The 14084-nt window shown below is 48.6% G+C and overlaps 1 protein-coding gene across 5 annotated transcripts in view; it reads right to left on the bottom strand.

Annotated features, from left to right (window-relative positions):
- Positions 1-13618, bottom strand: part of RIPK1 (receptor interacting serine/threonine kinase 1) — a 36649-nt gene extending 23031 nt beyond the window's left edge. Inside the window, exon 1 of one of the 5 annotated variants that reach the window (XM_012768424.2) lies at positions 13571-13618. The gene's annotated coding sequence lies outside the window, so the exon portion shown is untranslated. The other 4 variants (XM_076010434.1, XM_012768416.3, XM_012768423.2 and 1 more) reach the window with 4 other exon arrangements.
- Positions 13619-14084: the final 466 nt, after the last annotated feature.

Below are 14084 nucleotides of genomic sequence, written 5' to 3'. Positions count from 1 at the left end.
TGCATACCAACAGGACATACACGCTGAGGTGTGTGTGTGTGTGTGTGCGCACGCACACGAGTGTACATGTCTATGTTTTGAGCGGAGGGTAGAAGAGGGGTTACGGATGTTTTATATTCCAGAAATACCTGCATCTCAATACAGACAGTGAAAAACATCATTTGATAGGGCATGAAATACTCATTGAAATTTTGAAGGCCATCAAAATAGCACCTATAGGCCGGGTGCGGTGGCTCAAGCCTGTAATCCTAGCACTCTGGGAGGCCAAGGCGGGCGGATTGCTCAAGGTCAGGAGTTCGAAACCAGCCTGAGCAAGAGCAAGACCCCGTCTCTACTATAAATAGAAAGAAATTAATTGGCCAACTAATATATATATATAAAAATTAGCCGGGCATGGTGGTGCATGCCTGTAGTCCCAGCTACTGGGGAGGCTGAGGCAGAAGGATTGCTTGAGCCCAGGAGTTTGAGGTTGCTGTGAGCTAGGCTGACGCCACGGCACTCACTCTAGCCTGGGCAACAAAGCGAGACTCTGTCTCAAAAAAAAAAAAAAAAAAAAAAGCACCTATACATTTTACATTTCATAAAGCATATATTTTGCTTATAAAACTAAACGCACTTTATAAGCATAACTCAGCAATTCCAATTTCAAGAGAAATGAAAATGTGTGTCCAAAAAGACCTGTACAATGTTCAAAGCAGCTTTATTCATAATAGTACCAAACTTGTCCATCAATAAGAGAATGGGTAAAAAACAAAAAACAAAACTGTGGTATATTAACACAATAGCATACTACTAGCAATAAAAATGAACTATTAATACACAAAACAGCATGAATGGGCCAGGCGTGGTGGCTCACACCTGTAATCCTAGCCCTCTGGGAGGCCGAGGCGGAACGATTACTTGAGGTCAGGACTTCGAGACCAACCTGAGCAAGAGTGAGACCCCATCTCTACTAAAAATAGAAAGAAATTATCTGGATGACTAAAAATATTAGAGAAAAAATTAGCCGGGCATGGTGGTGCATGTCTGTAGTCCTAGCTACTCAGGAGGCTGAGGCAGGAGGATTGCTTCAGTCCAGGAGTTCGAGGATGCTTTGAACTAGGCTGATGGCACGGTACTCTTACCCGGGGAACAGAGCAAGACTCTGTCTCAAAAAAAAAAAAAAAAAAAAAAAAAAAGCACCATGAATGAAATGCAAAAAACATGATGCTGAGTGAAAGAAGCCTTATACAAAAGGATATATACTATGTAATTCCATTTATATGAGGTTCCAGAATAGTCAAGACTAATCTGTGTTGAAAAAAGAATACTGGTTGCCCATGGGCAGGGTAAGACTCGAAATGGGGCATGAGGGAACTTTCTGGGGTGCTGGTGATGTTCTATGGTATGAGTAAAGGCTGGAGTTGCACAGGCACATGCATTTGTCAATTTTACACCAAAAGGAAAACCTGTAAACACATGGAACCCAAGTTAATGGTAAGCATGCTGAATTATGTAGGCATATGTGTACTGATATCTGCAATTTACTCTGACATGCATCAACAAATCAGACAGACTGATGGACAGCTGTGGGGAAACGGAGAGGGGCAGCTATGTGATGAAGCAAGAGTGTAAGAAGATACTAATAAGGGGTATCGGGGAGTTCACTGTAAAACCTTTTCAAATTTGCACTTTGATGTTTTTCATAATAAAATGCTGGAGGGGGTAGAGTTGAAGAAAAAAAAAGTACCTTGTGGGGGGTCTGAAAACAGTCATGTCCAGTGGCCTGCTGCAGGTGGCTCAGGGGAGCAGCTTCCTACAGTGTGCACAGGCTTCAGGCTGCGCCTGCCTGGCAAACAAGGCCCACACGGCAGCTTCTACAGGCTACCTTCCCCACGATGCTGGAAGACACTGCCCGGCAGGAGGAAGTGCCCTTGAGGAAGAAGTGCACTGGGGACAGGGCAGGGCTTGGGCTGAGGGAGGCTGCCTGGATAACGGCGTGAGACTGAGGAGCCCAGGGTGAGGCAGGGGCTGAAGGTGAGACAGCAGGAGCCGATAAGGACACCATGAACCTTCCTCTCATGCACGTGAACTCTAGCTCTGTGACTCATTAGCCCTGTGACCTCAGGGAACTTACTTAAGCCTCAACTTCCTCATTTGCAAAATGAAAGAATAATGACCCTCCCACAAAACTGCTAAAGATTGTATGAGAAAAAAGAATACACATGAAAATGTCTTCGTTGCCTGCTTTATGGCTCTGGCTCTGGCCTGGCTGCCCACCCAGGCTTCCAGAATGCCAATGTGCAGCTGGCATCACTCTGCTCAGCAGGTCTCTACTGACCAATCCTCGTGAGGATGAGATCGAGGTGGGGGCAGACAGAGGGCATAAAAGACAGAACATTGATTTCACGCCTCCTTTTCCATTTGCTGTGGATCCCAGAAGCATGCACAACCCCCCCTCCTCATGTGGTGATTTGTCCTGCCCTCCCGCTGCTGCCCTCTCAGGGCACCTCCCCCAACCTCTTGCCTGACTAGATGCTGCTCATTCTTCAGGTCTCAGCAAACTGGCATTTCCTGAGGGAAGCCATCCTAAGTTTTCCCATTAGACATTTTTACAGCACCATGTACTCTTCTCCTGAAACGGTTAAGACAGCTGTAATTTGAGAATTTTTTCCCATGAAGCTCACAGAAGGCAGGAAACTGTCCTGTGTACTGTCTCCAGTGCCTTGGAACCCGACAGGCAGCTGATCATTAAATGGATAAGTATTTTTTAAAAAGAACTAAATTAAACTATTTAAAATATTTAAAGGATATAGTTAAATGAATTATAGCATATTCATAAGACAAAATATTATATAGCCTTTCAAAACTGTTTTCAAGGAATAAATTTATAAAAACAATGCGTATTTATATTTGTATATATCTCTCTGTGTGTATATATATGTAAGTTGATATAGATAAATGTACAGGAAAAAAGATATAAGGAAAGACACCAAAATGTTAACAAGAATTACATCTGGATGGTAATTTGTATGTTCTTTTTTACATTTTTACTACATATTCCAAATTTTCTACAATAAACACAAATTATGTCTATAATAACAATTATATTTTTTGAAAGGAATAATTCCTTGACTCAGTAGTTTTTTACTCTAAGGAATTATTTAATAAATCAGAGATGCTGATAAAGATTATGCACAAGTATGCTCCTGGTAATATTACATAGAACAGCAAAAGCACTTAAAATAATTAACATGTACAAAGCAGAGGTTAAGTTATGGCCCATCCTTACTTTGAAATATGTCTAGGAGTTTTCAAAAAACATACATGCTGTAACAGAAACTTTTCTAAAGAAGACAGAATAATGGCCAGCAAACATACATCACTAATCATTAGAGAAATGCACATCAAAACCACAATGAGATTTCACCTAACCTTAGTAAGAATGGTCTACATCAAGAAATCCCAAAACAACAAATACTGGCGAGGATGTGGAGAGACAGAAACACTCTTACACTACTGGTGGGACTGCAAATTAGTGCAACTTTTGTGGAAAAGAATTTGGAGATACCTCAAAGAGCTAAAAATAGAAATACCATTAGACCCAGCAACAGCATTATTAGGCATCTACTCAAAAGAGCATAAGACATTCTATTATGAAGACATCTACATCCGAATGTTTATGGCAGCACAAATCACTATCGCAAGGACATGGAAACAACGCAAGTGTCCGTCAATTCATGAGTGGATTATTAAAATTTGGCATATGTTTATAATGGAATATTACTCAATTCTAAGAAATGACAGCGAGCTAGCACCGCTTATATTATCCTGGATTGAGCTTAAGCCCATTATCCAAAGCGAGGTGACACAAGATCAGAATAATGGGCTCCACATGTACTCGCCATCAAATTGTACTGACTGATTAACACTATGGTGCTCAAAGGGTGGTGGTGTTCACTAGGGATTTTCAGGGGTTGGGGGGGTAGTCCCATGTCTGAGGGATGTGGTGAACATTGTGGAGGGGAAGAGCATAACTCTACCCCTTGCTAAGGAGAGGCAAAGATATAAAATGTAACCAAAATGTTAAGAAAAAAAGAAAAACACACATTTGTAGGGTGTGGGGCAGGTGGGAGGGGAGAGGAGGGGATGGGTTTATACAAACATAGTGAGTGCGATGCCCACGTCTTGGGGATGGACATGCTTGAAGCTCTGACTAGAGGGGGGATGGGAGACAAGGGCAATGTATATAACCTTAATGTTTGTACCCCCATAATATGCTGAAATAAAAAAAGAAAAGAAAAAATGATACTGTATAAGAATTCTTGATAACATTAAAAAACACTCACAAACAGTAAGGAAACAGGAACATGCCCTGGAATCTTTTGCCCAAATGGGATGAAGACTTTATGAAGAATTGTATTTGGTATCTCTCTTTCAGTCCAGGCCACGTCTCCTCAAATCTGTCAAGACCAAGCAGGACTTGCAGCGCCACCTGTATGCGCTGGAGCTCAGGGGAAGGAGGCCTCCAGGGGGGTCCGCCAGACTTTGTGAGCTCAGTTCCTGACTGAAGTCAGTTCTCCTTATAGTCTCGTCATGCTAGTTTAGTCAGATCTTAATCATGTGCACCATTTGCATGGTTTCCAATGATTTCTTTGGTTTTTACTATCCTCCTCCACCCCTTTTTCTCTCTTGGACAGTTCAACCTTATAAAGCACTGGGTATCTTAGGAAGGCCTTGTGAGTAGTTTAGTGAAGGATACACATGAGCCACAAAAACACTGAATTTAGGCAGGTTATATAGCCATGTTAGTACATAGCCATGTTACAGAGTAATCAATGAAGGCATACTAATTTCAACCAATAATGTATTTCTGTGATTTTAATGGAATTTATTAATGTTTTTGAATAAATGGATATTAATTCATGGACTCAGGGAAGTGATTTTTTTCTATTGAAATTAATGGAAAATTCCAAGAAATTTCACATATTACCTTCTAAGGCAGGGTAAATCTATATATCAATATTCTAACTAATTTGTCCCCATTTCTCCATGATAACCATGCATAATGAGAGTATGACAGAAAATGCTGGTTGCCTACCTGCCATTGCCCCCTTCTTCCCTGCTAATAGAACTCTGATTTTACTCAGGTATCCAAGTAACCAAAGGACTTCTGTCAGGTTCTTTAATTATAGCAGCCTGGTACTTTGCCTGGATAAACAAGAGCTCTGAGCAAGGAAGAACCAAATGATCATCAAGAAACAGACTGAAATAAGAGTTTAACAAGCATTATCATGTACATGAGCACATTATGACCCACGAAGTAAATTTTATCCTGATTTCAACTCACAAATGAAGAAACTAAGATTTGGAGCTAAATGATTCATTCACCTAATGTGGTAGATTCTGGAGTCAAACTTTTGTCCTGACACTCAAACTTTCACTCTCAGTTCACTAACACATGCTGTTTCTCTAGATAGCAAACATTTTCTGTCTCTGGAAAAATCCAGATGCAAAGACCCAATCTTACAGCCTTACTCACATACATTAAATGAGTATACTATAGTCAGAAACAAGAGAATGTACAGAATTTTAAAAACACAGGAAATATATGGTTCAAAATCAACATTGTACAGATTAATACAGTCAACCATTTTTACCAAAATATAATATCCAAACAAAGCATGGGAAATTATATACTTTTTTCAAATTCCTGGATCATATTATGGAAAACGTTATGGATTAACAAGCACTACATAGTAGCTTGCCCAGTTTGGAAGCTGATATTTTAGGAATTCTTCTTAATACTCCTTCAGATTCACAATCCTGAAACTACAACATATTTCTGGGCAAAATATAATGCACATAGATGAAAATTAAAATTAATCGTTTTTGATGTTTTATCAGTAAAAATAACGATGGTACACTCCAAATTTCATTTTAAACAAGCCTCATCTTCTCTTTGGTGTATGGAAGAGCCCACAGTATTCCACAAATCTAGTTGATCACAATTTCCTCCTTACTCAGTGCACCTTCCTGGTCACAAGATGCAGATGAGTACTAAGTCACTGTACATTTCAAAGTTCACTCCCTGCCTTGGTTTCTTCAAGTGTAAACAAGGGAAGAACTAACAGTGGCCTAAAGACATGAGGACGTAAAAGTCCCTTGATTAGAACAGCCTCACGCTTTGCCCAAGACGAACAAGAGCTCCCACCAAGGAGCAGCCAAGCGACCCAGACCTCCTCCCCTACCCCTCCATGTGAGGCTTTGTAGCGTGCTTAGGAGAGGAGGACGCAGCCTACCCTCTTCCGAACGCTGAAGAGCCTGTAGGCCTTCACGAAAGCAAATGACGACCAAAGCGGCCTCCTCGGGTTACATCACTCGTCCCTTCAGCCGCTGTTGACCGCTCCTTTCCCATTTGCCAGCTGACGTCTGAGACCGCGCAGGAATGCTCTTGACGGGCTTCCCAACCAGCTGCGGCCCCAACTGCAACACTAAAAGGCCCTTTCCAAGGGTTCGCGAGAGTCCCATGCAGGGACAGAACTCTGCTAGGCAAGAGCACGCACTACTTTTTCTTAATGATGCTGCAGCAACAACCCATCGTCCCTACAAAGGCAATAACGCCGTTCACACCGAAGAGACTATTCCACCGCCACACCCTAGTCGTGCAGGTCTTCGCCCTCTCGACTTGCGCCCAGACCTCGGGCTACAGAGGGACGTCGCGACTCCCGCCGCAGCCGACAACTGACAGCCGGACTTCCGGGAACGCCCCGCCCCGCCCCGGCGCAGGCCCCGCCCCGGCGCAGGCCCCGCCCCCGCGCGCACGCCGGGGTCAGAAAGCCCGGCAGCTACCCGGAAGCCCGCGGCGGCGGCCACGGCCTTGGCGCAGACGCCCTCGAGAGTTACTTTCGTTTCCGCGCCACGTACGCCGAGGTCCCCGGGAGAGGAAGGAGCGGCGCCGGGAGAGTCAGCGGTTGCTCGGACGCCGCGGCGGCTTCGCTGGGCGAGCTGGGGCAGGGTGCCCAAGCCCGGACGAGGGGGTCGCTGGGGCCTGGGCTCGGGAGTGGCCGCCCCGCGCCCGCCCGCTCACCGCGCCCGCCCGCTCACCGCGCCCGCCCGCTCACCGTGCCCGCCCGCTCACCGCGTCCGGCTCCGTGGCCCCGCCGTCCAGCCGCGCTCCCTCGGTCTCGCCCGGACAGCCGTGCTCGGGCGCCCTACGTGGGGGCCGCCGTGACAGCCGCGCTCCGGGAGCCGGTCGGTGGCCGCGCGTCCGCGTCGAGTGCGCTCGGCGGGAGGGCGTGGACTGCGCGCTCTGCCTCCTCCCGCCGAGGAGGAGGACTGTCGGAGCGCCCGCCCCGCCAGGCCAGGCCTTGCTCCCACGTTTTAAATCCCCGAGCTCAGGCCAGCTAACGGAGCGCGCTTTTATTTTGTTTCAAGGGAATCGGTAGGCCTAAAGAAAAGAAGAGACAGAAACCTCTGCTCGCGAAGGGGAGGCGGCCTGACCTAGCGGAAAGCACTGGTTGGGTTACAGTGGGGACACTGCCTAGGAGGGTCCGGGAGCTCTGCGGGTTAGCCTATGCAAATTACCATTCATCTCCCTTCATCTGTAGAGTGGGGTTACAGAGGAGGAAATGTGATGATTATTTCGCAGCCCTTTAAAATGTGAAGTTTAAAGCAAAATTGGATATACTTGTGTTATATTAAAAAGCAAGTTATAAAATGTGCACATGATCGCATATTGTAAAAAGATATATATGTCAAGAGAATGAGAAGATAAGCCACAGACTGGGAGAAAATATTTGCTAAAGACATACTTGATACAGGATTGTTGCTCACAATATACAAAGAACTCTTAAAATGTAACAATAAGAAAATGCACAAACTGATTAAAAGTGGGCAAAAGATCTGAACAGACACCTCACCATACATATATGCTTATGAAAAGATACTCAACATCATAGGTCACTAGGGAATTGCAAATTTAGAAAACTAGTGAGAAAGTATTACACACTAGAATGACTAAAATCCAAAACACTGAGAACACCAAATGCTGATGAGGATGTGGAGCAACAGGAACTCTCACTCTTTCCTAGTGGGAATGCAAAATGTTACAGCCACTTTGGAAAACAGTTATGCAGTTTCTTGTGAGTTGAAAGCCTGTGTCCATACAAACATGTATACACAAATGTTTACAGCAGCTGTATTCATAATTTCCAAAACTTGAAGGCAACCAAGATGTCCTTTACTAGGTGAATGGATAAAAAAGCTATGGTATATCCATACAACAGAATATTATTCAGCACTAAAAAATGAGCTATCAAACCACAAGAAGACATGGAGGACTCTTAACAGTATATTTCTAAGTGAAAGAAGCCAATCTGAGAAGACAACATAATGTATGATTACAACTATATGACATTCTGGTAAAGGCAAAACTATGGAGACAGTAAAAAAAGATCAGTAGTTGTCATGGAGTTACAGGGAGGGAGGGATGAATATGTGGACCACAGGAGACTTTTATGGCCTGTATAGTCTGATAGTACAATGGTGGATACTTGTCTTAGGTATATAGAATGTACAATACACAGAGTGAAACCTCACAAATTCTGGACTTTGGTTGAAGATATATCTATACTAGTTCATCAGTTGTAACAAATTTACCACACCGATGCAGAGTGTTGATGGTACAGGAGGTTTTGGGGGACAGGGTGAGCGTGGGAGGGGATATGTTCTTTCCCCTCAATTTTGCTGTAAAACTAAAACAATGCTAAAACTATGCTAAAACAAAGTCTATTAATTATTGTTAAAAAGATCTATGCATATGAAAAGAGATTAAAGGGATACCTGTTCATTCAACAAACTTTTCTGTCTACTGTATGCCAAGCAGGTACTAGATAAGAGTATCTGGTTGTAGATACAAGTGATACAAAAAAGGAATTCAGGCCGGGCGCTGTGGCTCACGCCTGTAATCCTAGCTCTTGGGAGGCCGAGGCGGGCGGATTGCTCAAGGTCAGGAGTTCAAAACCAGCCTGAGCGAGACCCGTCTCTACTATAAATAGAAAGAAATTAATTGGCCAACTGATATATATAAAAAAAAAAATTAGCCGGGCATGGTGGCGCATGCCTGTAGTCCCAGCTACCCGGGAGGCTGAGGCAGAAGGATCACTCGAGCCCAGGAGTTTGAGGTTGCTGTGAGCTAGGCTGACGCCACGGCACTCACTCTAGCCTGGGCAACAAAGCGAGACTCTGTCTCAAAAAAAAAAAAAAAAAAAAAAAGGAATTCATTCCTTCAATAAACATTTACTGAGTACCTGTTCTAGGCACTGAAGACCCAGTTGTGAATCAAAGACAAAACTCTCTACATTGCATTTGAGGAGCTTACATTTTAATAGGAAAGACATAGTTCCTGCACACCACTATCCTCTGGACATCGTGACCTTCGAACATTGGAGTTGGGCTGAGACAACTGTGTGGGCTTTTTTGCTTCGTTCTGTTTCGCCTTCAGTGTTCTTGCTAACTCGGAAACGTGGGTTTGGGAGCTTTACTCATCAGTCCCACCAAAAGCCATGAGAGTAGACTGCGCTTGAGAGGAAGGGACTCATCCCTGTGGAAAGCCAGAACGGAAAGGCACGCAAGAACAGTCAAGGTGAGGCAGTAAAACCAGCAAGAACAAGGAGGCAGTAGCTGTGAAGCCAGTGGAGGCCAACGTGTGAACGCAACTGGGCAGGTCTGTTGGCCACATACCTGAAACCCAGCACATACCTGACACCACCCCACACCACAGTTCCCAGTGTCCTTAGTAATGAGACCCTGGGAGACCTCCCTGACTCCTCCTCATCTCTCCCTCGTGCCCCCACACCCATCACCAAGGCCTTCTGCCCCAAGTCTCTCCCCAGCCTGTGCAGCTCTGGTCGTGTGCCTCGTCTGGACCATGCAGGCTCCTCTCCAGAACCTCTGGTCTCCTTGCAGCCACTCCCCACTGTAATCAGCCCGTGCCCTCCAAAACGCCAACCAAACCACTAGAGAAGCCGTGGGACAAGAAACACAACCGGCTCTCCCCACCCCACCACAGGCAGTGAAAGATAGAGAAAGAGAGACAGACAGACACAGACACACACACACACACACACACACACACACACACACACACACACACACACACACGACATCCTGAGAGGACAGTGGTGTCTTGATCCTTTTACCGCTCCCCTTGAACCTCCCCTGTCCCTAAGGATGGGCTCAAAGCCGCCTTATTGAAATGGTTTCGCCAAGGCGCCGCCCCTGCCCGGGCCTCGCTCCCCCACAGCCTCCACCTCTGGCCATCCTGAACCCCGTTCAAAGTCACCTCCGAGCCTTTGCAAACACTGCTTATCCCACTTAGAAGGCCCACCCCCGTCACCGCGTTAATCCCACTCCCCTTCCCGGCTCCACGTCGCAGCCCCGGCCCCCGTCCCCGGGACACCTCCCCAGCGCGCCCCTTGTCCCAGCGCCTGTGGTCCCCACCAGACCCGGCGCCGCCGCAGCAAGGGCTGTGCGACACCGCCCATTCTGGGCCCCGCAGGGGTGCCCGGGAAGAAGCAGGGCTCCCGCAGTTCGGCCGCGCCACTGATGTGGGGGCGCCTCGATGGCCCTTCGGCAGCGTCTCAGTGGCACAACAAGAAAAGAGTTTTCCGCCCCCCTTCGTGTGAAGTAGGGTGAGGCAATTAGCGAACAGCACACATCTGTTTATACTCATACCTCCGGTTATCTCTTGGGTTGGGAAGAAAGGCAAAAGGGAGGTGGGATGCACAGGGATCGCGCAGAATTCAAAGAAAATTAATCACTTCAAAGGTCAGCTCATGGCCAGCGCGTAATTAGTTTGTGCCTTGCTAGGGCCCTTTGGGAGGGGGGATAAAAGGCACCCCGCAATTCAGGTCGGGGTCCTTGCCTGCGAGAGTGGCCACTGCGTTGGTGCTCTGGGGCTTGGACCCTGGCTAGCCAGAAAATAAACCTCCTCTTGTGTGATTGCATCCTCGATGTCTCTGCTTCTCTGTCCGGTGGGGCTGTGGAAGGTCGGTCCCTAACATTTGGGGGCTCGTCCGGGATTCCGGCCCCCTCAGAAAAACCGTCAGTGTGGGGGTATTGGAAGTTATTATTGTGCCAAATGGTGGTGTGTGACCACCAATGATGGGAAATGGAAATGGCAGGCACAACCTCTTCTCATTAGCATGTCCTATGTCCAACCTTGTACTAAAAACAGGTATGCCAGAGACTGCAACCTAATAAGGGTAAAATTTACAAAAAAAAGAAAGAAAAATAGGCGGTAAATAACAAGACTCTCATGGGGAATATGCCTCTACCAAAGACTGCACGTTTGCTCACTAATATATATCAAACTTAAAATTACCCCGCTCCCAATAACGGTAGGACCCAACCAGGTACTACATCCATGGCCAGCTACTGTCAGGCCCAGCCCGGCAGCACCCCAGACCACCTCCAGCAAAGGGACTCTCCACAAACTAATGGCTAGCACAAGTAGTCCCCGAGGCCCATCGCCCGATGGAGAGCTCACAGATCCCTTATGGAAAATGCTGACAGCAGCATATAATGCACTGAACCGCACAAGTCCCAATGCCACACAGGCCTGTTGGTTGTGCTATGACATAAGGCCCCCCTTTTATGAGGCGGTGGGGCTGGCCACTTATTTTAACCTGTCTTCAGAAGACTCCCCTAAAACGTGCCAGTGGGATCGTAAGGGCCCCGGACTCACCCTCCAGTCAGTTCTTGGCAAAGTTACCTGTTTAGGAACAGTGCCTCCCAGCCATGCACAACTCTGTGCCAAGGGTAACAGGACGCTAAGCCTATCTAAGAAAACAAAGTGGGTTATCCCCGGGCCAGGTGGGTGGTGGGTTTGCTCCAAGACCGGTCTGACTCCTTGCCTTAGTATGTCTATTTCAATGAGTCTGAAGATTACTGTATAATGGTATTAGTGTTCCCAAAAATAATATACCACACTGAAGAGACAATGTATGAGAGTGTGATAGGGCAAAGAGCTGCTAACCTAATTTTCCGTAGAAAAAGAGAGCCCATTACTGCCATCACTCTGGCTACCCTATTTGGTCTAGGGGCAATAGGGGCGGAAATTGGCATCTCCTCCCTAGCCATGCAGCAAAGGGGACTTAACTCCCTCAGGGCGGCTATAGATGAGGATATCGCCAGGATTGAAGAGTCCATCTCCCACTTAAAAAAGTCTTTAACCTCCCTCTCGGAAGTAGTTTTGCAAAACCGGAGAGGGTTAGACTTGGTGTTCCTGCAACAGGGAGGGCTATGTGCGGCCCTCCGGGAGGAATGCTGTTTCTATGCCGACCACACAGGAGTGGTAAGAGAGTCCATGGCCAAAGTAAGAGAAGGGCTTGCTCGGCGCAAACGAGGGTACGAAAAACAAACAGGTTGGTTTGAGTCCTGGTTCAATAGTTCCCCCTGGCTGACTACCCTGATTTCCGCGCTTGTAGGACCACTGGTGATCTTACTCTTAGCCCTGACATTTGGGCCCTGCATAGTAAACAAACTCATAAGATTTGTAAGAGACAGGGTCAGTGCTGTTCAGCTTCTGGTGCTGCAACAGCAATATCAAAGACTCGGGACAAATAATGCAGACCCAGAACTTATAAATTACCCAGAAGACGAGCAAGAGTGCTCGTCGGCGATGTAAAGGAAAGGGGGAAATGTGGGGGCGCCTCGATGGCCCTTCGGCAGCGTCTCAGTGGCACAACAAGAAAAGAGTTTTCCGCCCCCCTTCGTGTGAAGTAGGGTGAGGCAATTAGCGAACAGCACACATCTGTTTATACTCATACCTCCGGTTATCTCTTGGGTTGGGAAGAAAGGCAAAAGGGAGGTGGGATGCACAGGGATCGCGCAGAATTCAAAGAAAATTAATCACTTCAAAGGTCAGCTCATGGCCAGCGCGTAATTAGTTTGTGCCTTGCTAGGGCCCTTTGGGAGGGGGGATAAAAGGCACCCCGCAATTCAGGTCGGGGTCCTTGCCTGCGAGAGTGGCCACTGCGTTGGTGCTCTGGGGCTTGGACCCTGGCTAGCCAGAAAATAAACCTCCTCTTGTGTGATTGCATCCTCGATGTCTCTGCTTTTCTGTCCGGTGGGGCTGTGGAAGGTCGGTCCCTAACACTGAAAGCCACAGGACGGGTAAGGAGCACTCGGATTTGGAACAGGAGACGGTGACTCCAGGACAGGGAAGAGGTAGGACGGACGCCCTGCTGCGGATCCCCGAGGAGAGAGGGGCGGTGAGAAAACAGGGCGGCAGGCGGGGACGGGGCTGCAGGGCGGACCGAGGCCGGGAGAGGCGGCGGGGAGGGACCGCGCCGGGGCAGCCCGAGGCCGCGCCGCCGACCGGCCGCCGCGCGAGAGGCCGTTTCTGCCCGCGACAGCGCCCGCGCCGCGCTAGCGCTCCGGTCCCCCGCCGCCCCCGTCCGCGCCCCCGCCGCCGCCTGCGCAGGGCCACCCCACCTGCCGCCTTCGTCCGCCTGCCTCGCCGCGCTCGAGCCTGGACGCCGCCCCGGGAGCACGACCCGACCCCAGCCGCGCGCAGGGCTCTCACCCGGGGCGGGCGCCGCAGCCCTTTAAAGCCTGCCGCGCCGCGGGGAGACTTCCAGTCCGCACGAGGGCGGGGCCGAGGGAACCGCGGGCCGGGGGGGGGGCAGGCGGGCCCTGCGCCTGCGCGAGCTCCGCCCCTGCGCCCGCGGCGCCCAGAGCCGGGCTGCGAAGGGAAAGCGTCCTGAAACTGGCCGCGGGGAGGAAGCCGGCGGGACGCCCGCGGGGCGGAGACTCTCGGGGATTTGGGAGAGGAACCCTGGAACCCTGGTCCCTTCCGCTCCCAGGAAGCGAAGGCAGAGTGACTCGCAGGCTCTGACGCTGGGGCAGGAAGGTCGCGGGGCCTGCGCCACGCCCTCGTCGTAGGTTCGCGCTCCACCTCCCACCGGAGTCGGCGCTAGTCCCGGGCCCGGATACGGAGCCCGTCTGCACCCCGGCGAGTGGCCGCGGTGCTGGTGTGCGCAGCCCCGCCGCTCGCAGCACGGTGACAGAGACAGAACTGAGCCAGACGGTGACCTCTG

Source organism: Microcebus murinus, chromosome 15 (assembly GCF_040939455.1).
Source record: "Microcebus murinus isolate Inina chromosome 15, M.murinus_Inina_mat1.0, whole genome shotgun sequence".
Lineage (NCBI taxonomy): Eukaryota > Metazoa > Chordata > Mammalia > Primates > Cheirogaleidae > Microcebus > Microcebus murinus.
The sequence above is the reverse complement of the archived record's forward strand: the minus strand, read 5'-3'. Positions and strand labels throughout refer to the sequence as shown.